Raw genomic sequence first — 8,139 nt, forward strand, 5'->3', positions numbered from 1 at the left:
ATTTTGAATCAGATAATCATATGCCTTACTTTGATGCGAAGGACAAATTTAAGAGAAACATTTGATTTTCTATCTTGAAACACAATGCTGAATGTAATAAGTTAACATTTATAATTTATAAGGAAGTCCAGTTAATACAACTATTATTCAAATTCACACACCAACCACTAAAGCCAGTGATAAAGAAGTTGAAGAATTCTAGTAAGTTATTCACTCTGGAATTGATCGAACATGCACTCAAGATGAATTGGTAATCATTGGTGATTGCAATAAGAAAGTTGGAAACAAAAAGGAAGGAACAGAATTTGGGAAATATGGTCATAAAAATGAAGCTGGAGATTGCATGATAGAATTTCACAACACCATCAACGTCTTCATTGAGGGTCTTTTTTTCAACAACATAAAAGGTGACTGTATATGTGGGCTTTCCAGATGTAGCATACAGAAATAAAATTGACTAGATCATCAGACAAATCACAACTGTGGAAGAGATCATCAAGTGCCCATAGAAAAGTTCAAGTGGAAGCTTAAGAAAATTAAAACGCATTCTCAAGAGTCCGAATACAAACTTTAGTATGTCCTACCTATATTTAGAGAACATTTCTTTTTCTTTTCTTTTTTTCACACCTGTAACTATTGTATTGATCTGCCTCCTATCATACTTTTGTGAGAGGGGACATTGATCTCTCTCTCTCTCTCTCTTTCTCTTTTTAAATCATTTTATTTAGAGAACATTTCAAGTACAGATTTGACACACTGAACGGTAATGACAACAGACCTGATAAGCTGTGGGATGACATCATACAGGAAAAAAACAATTATTAGAAAGACAAGAAATTAAAAAGCCCCAAATGGATATATATTAGAGCTTAAAGTTCTGAGCACTAAGTTTGCAAAAGGTATGGTTCACAGTGGAAGCCCTGAATGAATCTCCACATAAATTCAGCCTCCATTGAGTTCCTTCTGACTACTGACCAGCAGAGCGATTAGCTCTGCCTTCCGACAGAAGAGATCCCTCTCGCTCCTCCAGCAGGTCGAGGGAGGGAGAGCATGGACCGTAATGGGAACTAGGGTGCTGGGGTCACATGATCATAAATCACACCCTGACTGCCGTGGTCGAGGGTCTCATACCAATCTTGTAAGCTCTTCTGTCACAGACCCAATCCTGTTCTGTAGTCCCACCTATAACTATTGTATTGATCTGCCTCCTATCATACTTTTGTGACAGTTTTCCTTTGCCCTCCAATGGCATTTGTAAGTCTCCAAATCTCCACAATTTTCTTGCATGCAATTGTGACCCTTTGTTAATGGAGTCACAGCAACCATACAGAACAGAGTAGAGCTTCCCCATCGATTTTACAAGGCTGTGATCTTTATAGAAGCAGATTGCTCTATATTTCCCCCATGTAGCAGTTGGTGGGTTTAAACCACCAAACTTTCTTTTAACAGTTGAGTGCATAACAATAAATATTGGTGTAGTGGTGAAGTAGAGGAAGAAAGGCAAATTCAGAAATTATAAAGGATGGGTCAGTGTACCATAGCTCTTTTAAAAATAGTACAGGACATACATTGTATTGGTGACATCGAAAGCATTCGGTTAATCTGTGATTGTGTAAAAAAATAATCAACATGGGAAGTAACAAAACTGGGTTTCAATTCAATAAAATGCTGATCTCAAGATTATTGGAGATTTGGGGAGATATTGCGTTTCGTAACTTCTGTCGACTTCTAAGTACTCAAAGTACTCAAATATATTATAGTGGGTTCACTTGCACATCCGTGCAGGGAGGATTTTCCTTTGTTATTGCTAGGGGTCACTAAGTTGATTCCGACCGACCCGTAGCACAGCAGAATGTGACACTGCCTGGCCCTGTGCCAGCCGCACCGTGTTTCTGTGCCTTAACCCCTGGTTGCAGCCACTGTGTGAATCTATCTCATTGAGGGGCTTCCTCTTTTTTGCTGTCTCTCTACTTCACCAAGCATGATGTCCTGTTCCTCTAAAAGAAAAAGTGTTGACATTGTATGCAAGTCATGGCTTTCAACCAAGGGTTAGCTCGATTAGGGTAAAGCATCATAAAGGTGTCTGCCATCTTTCTTGTTCTGTGCCTGGTGCATATTTTCAGGAGTCCATGTGTGAGTCACTAATGGGTTTTAAGATGTGATCTATTTTTTGTGCTTTGAAAAGGCCAGATCCTTACAAATAGCCATCCTACATCATTTCTGGGATAGACTGCTTTATTTCCTTGATGAATGGTGAGCAAATGATGGTATTGTGGGCCAGCTTGCAGATTTGCTTGGAGGAGAGGATGGGCACTGATGACAGGATCCGTGCCATAATGCTGATCCCAGTGGTTTGCCAGCTGCATTGTTCTGCTCTCCTAAAATCTGCTGTTCAAAGATTTGTCTGAGCATAACCCTGCTCAAAGTGAGTAGCAATTATAGATGACTTGTCATGATGTTCCCTTCGGGTAGAATTAAAGAACTTGCTGGTATCAGCAGTCTGATCACGGAGGGAAAGTGTAAGCCTTGCTCTGTAGCTGTTGTCCCTGTACTGTGTAGGTGCAGGCAAGTGTCTTGGCCTCTCTAGACCTCTCCATGTTTGAACTATTTCATCAGAAAGCCAGTAGCAATAATAGAATCGTTTTTGTCTGAATATTTTTGAAAAGGTTTTTCCTGGTTTTACATTTGTATGATTGTATGAGGCATCAGTCAAGGTCTGCTTGTGGATGTACTGGTTTATAAATGGCTCTGAACGGGCATTTCTGTACTAGCGCAATCACTTTCACATGTGTTCATTGCTCTGTGGTCAGTGGCAGAGTTTGGAGGGATGGGCATTGTATGCATGACATGTGCAGGTGGATTATGATGCTGCTTTCAGGTATCCTGATTGTATTCATCAGTGACCTGTCAATAAAACATCATTTACTCCCTCACTGGCATCAGTGAATCAAAACTCATAGCCACACTCTAGAACAGAATAGAACTGACCCTTTGGGTTTCCAAGGCTGTAAATCTCTATGGGACTATACAGCATCTATTTCTCCCATAGAGCTGCTGGTGAGTTTAACCTGCTGACCATGCAGCTAACAAGCCAATGAGTAAGATACTATACCACTCACTGCCACTGGGTTGATTCTGACTTATAGTGACCCTCTAGGGCAGAGTAGAAACTGCCCCTGTCAGTTTCTGAGGCTATAAATCTTCACAGAGGCAGAAAGCTCATCGCCCTCCCACAGAGTGGCTGGTGGGTTTGAACTTCTGTCCCTGCTGTTAGCAGCTCAGTTGGTAATCCACTAAGTCACCTAGTGTATTAGTCCTGGCTGACTAGAGAAACAAACCCAGAAACACTCATTTGTGTGTAAGAGAGAGTTTTGTATAAAAGAACAATTGTATGTATATTGGGAAAATATCCCAGCCCAATTCAGATCAAGTCCATAATTCCTAGATTACCCCATATGTCCAATACTAGTCCAGAAATTCCTCTTTAGACTCAAGCAGCACCTGCAATGATGCCGAATGCAGGAAGGTCACAGGCCGGTGGGTGGAAAGTCTTGTAGATCCAATGGCGGTGGAAGGATCTCCAAGGGCTCTGGCTGCCATCGCCGTGGCTCCATGTGTCTTGTCAACAGGAAGGTGAAACAGAGAGAGAGAGTGGCCCTCCTCTTCTTAATGCAGAATCAAGAGAGGGGAAGTTCCCAGAATCCTCAGGAGAAGGCCACATCCACAAGGAGGGATCACCAGGCTGTGACCTGATTGACAGGCTAGACTCTGCCCCTTCATTCTTTCATCAAGTTGACATGAGATTTTGTAACGACCACACCTGGTTTCTGCAAATGAGTCTCCCAGCACATGTTAGGAGGTGATACTGGGAGATGCCCTTGGGGAAGAGAGGGACGTTCGCATGGTAGGTGCTCTGACTCATAGTGGCTCCGGGTACCACAGAATGAAACACTGCCCAATGTGGTGCCGTCCTTACCATAGTTACGTCTGAACCCAGGATGCAGGCACTGTAAAGTCCAGCATGTTATGACTTTTCCTCTTTTTGGCTGACCTTCTACTTTACCAAGCATGATTTCTTTTCCAGGGACTAGTCTCTCTTGATACCATAGTCAAAGCATGTGAGCTAAAGTCTCACCACCCTCACTTTAAAGGAATATTGACTTCTTCCAAGACAGAGTTGTTGGACTTCTGGTAGTCTGTGGTACTTTTAATATTTCCTCACCAGCACTACAATGCACACTGATCAGTATATCTCAGGTCTTCCTTATTCATTGCCCAACTTTCAAAGGCATATTGGAAATATGGCTGGAGAGGTATGTCTTATTCCTCAAAGTGACATCCTATTTCTTCACCAATTTAAAGAGGGCTTGCGCAGCAGATTTTCCCAGTGCAATCATAGGTCATTTCTTGACTGCTCCTTCCACAGCAAGGATTGTAAATCCAAGTGGATTGTCACTTCAATCTGTTCTCTGTTTTTAGTGATGTCGTCTTGTGGTTCCGTTTTGAGGATTTTCGTATTCTTTACATTTATTTGCCATCCACACTGAAGGCTTCAATATGTGATTTTCATTATCAAGTGCCTTCAGCAGACGGATCTGTGTCGTCTGCATATCACAGGTTGTTCCTAAGCTGTCCCCCAACCCTGGTGCTGACTTCCTTGTCATAGAGGCCAGTTTCTCAGATTAGTTCCTTGCATACACATTGAAGACGTGTGATTAAAGGAGACAATCCTTCTGTTTCCTCTACATGATTTTAAGCCGTGCAGTATTCCCTTGTTCTGTTTGTTTATGTTTCTCGTAGTTTATGTACAGGTCTTGCATATGTGCAATGGGGTTTTCTGGAATTCCCCCTCTGCTCAGTGTGGTCCATCTCACTCACTGCCATCGAGCTAATGCTGACTCATGGTGACCCCCAGTGGGTTTCTGAGACGGTAACTGTTTATGGGAGTACAAAGCCCCGTCTTTCTCCCGCAGAGCTGCTGGTGATTTTAAGCTGCTGCCCATGCAGAGCGCATCCAAATGCAAAACCACTACACTGCCAGTGCTCCTAATAGTTTATCATAATCCACACAATTGAATGCATTTTTATAGTTAATAAAACATCAACAAGCATCTCTTGTATTCTTGGATTTGGGCCAAGATCTATTTGATATTAACAATGATCACCTTTGTATGTCTTCGGAACCTGGCTTGAGTTTCTGGCAGTTTTCTGTCAATACACTGATGCAGCCATTTTAAATGATCACAAGCAGTTTTTACTTATCTGTGATATTAATTATAGTGTTTGATAATGTTTGCATTTTCTGGGGCCAGCTTTCTTTGGGATGGCACAAATGTGTATCTCCTGCAGTCTGTTGGCCTGGTAGTGTGTTCCACATTTCTTGGTATAGATGAGTAAATGCTCCCAGTGTTTCATCAGCTTGTTGATACATTGTGTTTGGTACCGTGTCAGCTCCCCAGCTTTGTTTCTGTTAATGTCGTCAGTGAAGCTTGCACGTCTTTCTTCCCGAAATGGTTTATTGTTGACCAATTATTTTTGGTGCAATGACTCGATGTTTTCTTTTCATGCTTCTTGCATCATTCAACTGTTCCCCAGTGGAATCTTTCAAAATTTTAAAGAGAGCTTTGAATTTTTTCTTCAATTCTTCTTGAGCTGTGTTCTCATAGGCTCCTTTGTCATCCCCTGAGTAGACAGGGAAGAAGTCCTGTTCTGTCCCTGTCAGCAAGAACATCCTAGGACTGACTCCGTAGTCCTCATCCCAAACAGAGGAGGAAGGCAGGTGCTATGCAAATGGCCTGGGTCCACGTCCTGGTGAATGGGCAGCATTATATATCCTGTAGGACCACAGGGGTCCACAAAAAGAATGGGTTGCTAAAAGAGGATTTCTTAGGTTTTATGATGTTCCATTTTATGACTCCTAGAATCATGCCATCATGTGGCCCACTTGAAGCCGCAGTGCCGTCATGCCAGGCGTCAGGACTAGGAGAACACTGCTGGAATGGCAGCAGGGGAGCGCTTGGGCCAGAGTTTTGAAGTATTCAACGATAACTTGGGTGCCATGAACTTTAGAGCAGGAGGTTTTGAGATGTGCTATTATAGACCATATGATCCACAGCCCTCACCTGCTTGACACCAGAAGAACTAGAAAGGCCTGGCTATCACAACACACAGATCTGTCCTAGATCACCACGGAGAGTCCTGAACAAAGCAGAAGAAGAATGTAGAACAAAATTCAAGATCATAAAAATGAACAGACTTGATGGTCCAATAAAAACTAGTGGAACCCGAGATTATGGCCCTCAGACACCTTCCAAATCAACCTTGCACTGAAGCCACCACTCGGGCCTATAGAATGAACAATAACACCAGAGAGGAACGTTTTCCTAAGAACAGTCAACCATCTGAGACCAAAAAGCAACTAATTTCACAAAACAAAATAAGCATTAATTGTTGAATGGGAAACTAATGTGCACTGCTGTCACTCAGCATACAATGTACTATTCAGAACAAATGCCATTAAAGCATTTAGGTTTCTAAATATTCAGACCTAATTCAGAGAGAATGTATTTATAAATAATGTGCTCTGGGAGGAGTGGTGGTCAGGAAACCAAACCTGTTTTCAAGAAGTTAATAGAGACCACCAATCCATGTTTGTATCTTCAAACCCTCTTCGGAACCAGCCCTCTGAACTGCTTGTTAATAGGAGATAGAGATAGAGATAATTAAGGGATTTAATTTATGATTATGCTATGTGGGAACCAGGTAGGTGTTGAAATCAGTTCAAAGGAAAGGTAAAAACAATATGAATTAACATGTAATGAAGAAAGATTTGGGGTGATGCTCCTGGAGGCCCTCCGGTGCCCTGGGGTCACCCCTTCTGGAGCGGCTGCTTTTCCGACCAGTTGCTGCAGCTGATCGGGCTTCCGCTCTGGACTGGTTCATAAAGAGTATCCAGCAGTGTCTCTGTTCAAGGGCACATGACTCAGCTTTGTCAAGGGATCAACAAAAGTGGGGAACTCGTTGCAAAGAACTTACTCATCTGGACACTGCACTTGGGGCTCTGGATGTACAAGCACACTCGCTGGGGTCCTTGCTGGTTTGTGTGTGAAGTTTTCTATGCCGTGTTCCTGACTTGGAAACGCCCTTCTCACAGGCTCAGCTATTCATCAGTACTCATAACGGGGAACACATTCGATATGCAACAGACATTTTTGCTGTGCTTTGCTATCGTTTAACTTATGGAAAGAAAACAGCCCCTGCGAGGAATATTCTGGCATCCTTAAACAAGCCACAGACACGATGCAGATGAATATAAACCAGCTGACCTCAATTCGTGCCCATCTCTGCCAGCTTTGTTTGCTGGCAAATGGCCTTAAACCTGATCTTCTGGATCATGACGTGAACATGACGGATATCTACAAAGAGAATGGAGCCTGAGATGCAAAGCACTTTCTGTGTTACTATTGTTAGGGCGGCATGATATGTACTGGGCTAAGTAACTTTGAAGGAGGACTCTGAACAGCTTATACTTACTCCTGCCATGGTAGTCAGTCATATCATGTGGGGCCATAGAAAAAGTATATTTGTTTCTCTACTTGGGAAAGTACAAGCAGCTACGGAAATATACATCTCAAATTGTGGACAGATTCATTAAGCCCCTTAGCAATGCACACCATGAATTAGAGTAAGCATATTCAACCAATAGTTGTTCAGAACTCAGAACTCTGCTGAACAAATACAGTGAAACTTTCACCTGTGATAAGAACATGGGACTGGTGACGCAGTGTTTGTTGTCACTTTATAAGAAGAATATGCAGAGGCTAGCAAAGACCTTTCTTACATTGTCATTAGAAGATACGGCAAGTCATGTGCATTTATCTGGACCTCAAGAAGCAAAAAAAAAAAAAGTTCTACACACGAGAGAGGATGGTGAGATGTTTTTCAAGTATTAATCAGTTTTCGTGATCACCCTGAAAGTATATAATAAGCCAGATGTGTTCATAACATCGATCAGGAGATACTGACATGTATCGTACTTGATGAGCAGCTGAAAGCCATGTATCAAGAGATTACAGCGACTCCTCAATTTGTGCAAAAGAGTATGGGACAACAAGATGATTCAGGCAACAAACATCGAGC

At 42.3% G+C, this 8,139-nt stretch overlaps 1 protein-coding gene and 1 pseudogene across 1 annotated transcript in view; both read left to right on the forward strand.

The window, feature by feature from the left end:
* The window catches only part of LOC101656805 (neuronal acetylcholine receptor subunit alpha-7), a 125,736-nt gene that overhangs the window by 66,433 nt on the left and 51,164 nt on the right, over window positions 1-8,139 (forward strand). The gene's annotated exons all lie outside the window — the stretch shown is intronic.
* The window catches only part of LOC101653366, a 1,592-nt pseudogene continuing 378 nt past the window's right edge, over window positions 6,926-8,139 (forward strand).

Source organism: Echinops telfairi, unplaced genomic scaffold (assembly GCF_000313985.2).
Source record: "Echinops telfairi isolate 266 unplaced genomic scaffold, ASM31398v2 ScPeMD7_7;HRSCAF=31, whole genome shotgun sequence".
Classification (NCBI taxonomy): domain Eukaryota; kingdom Metazoa; phylum Chordata; class Mammalia; order Afrosoricida; family Tenrecidae; genus Echinops; species Echinops telfairi.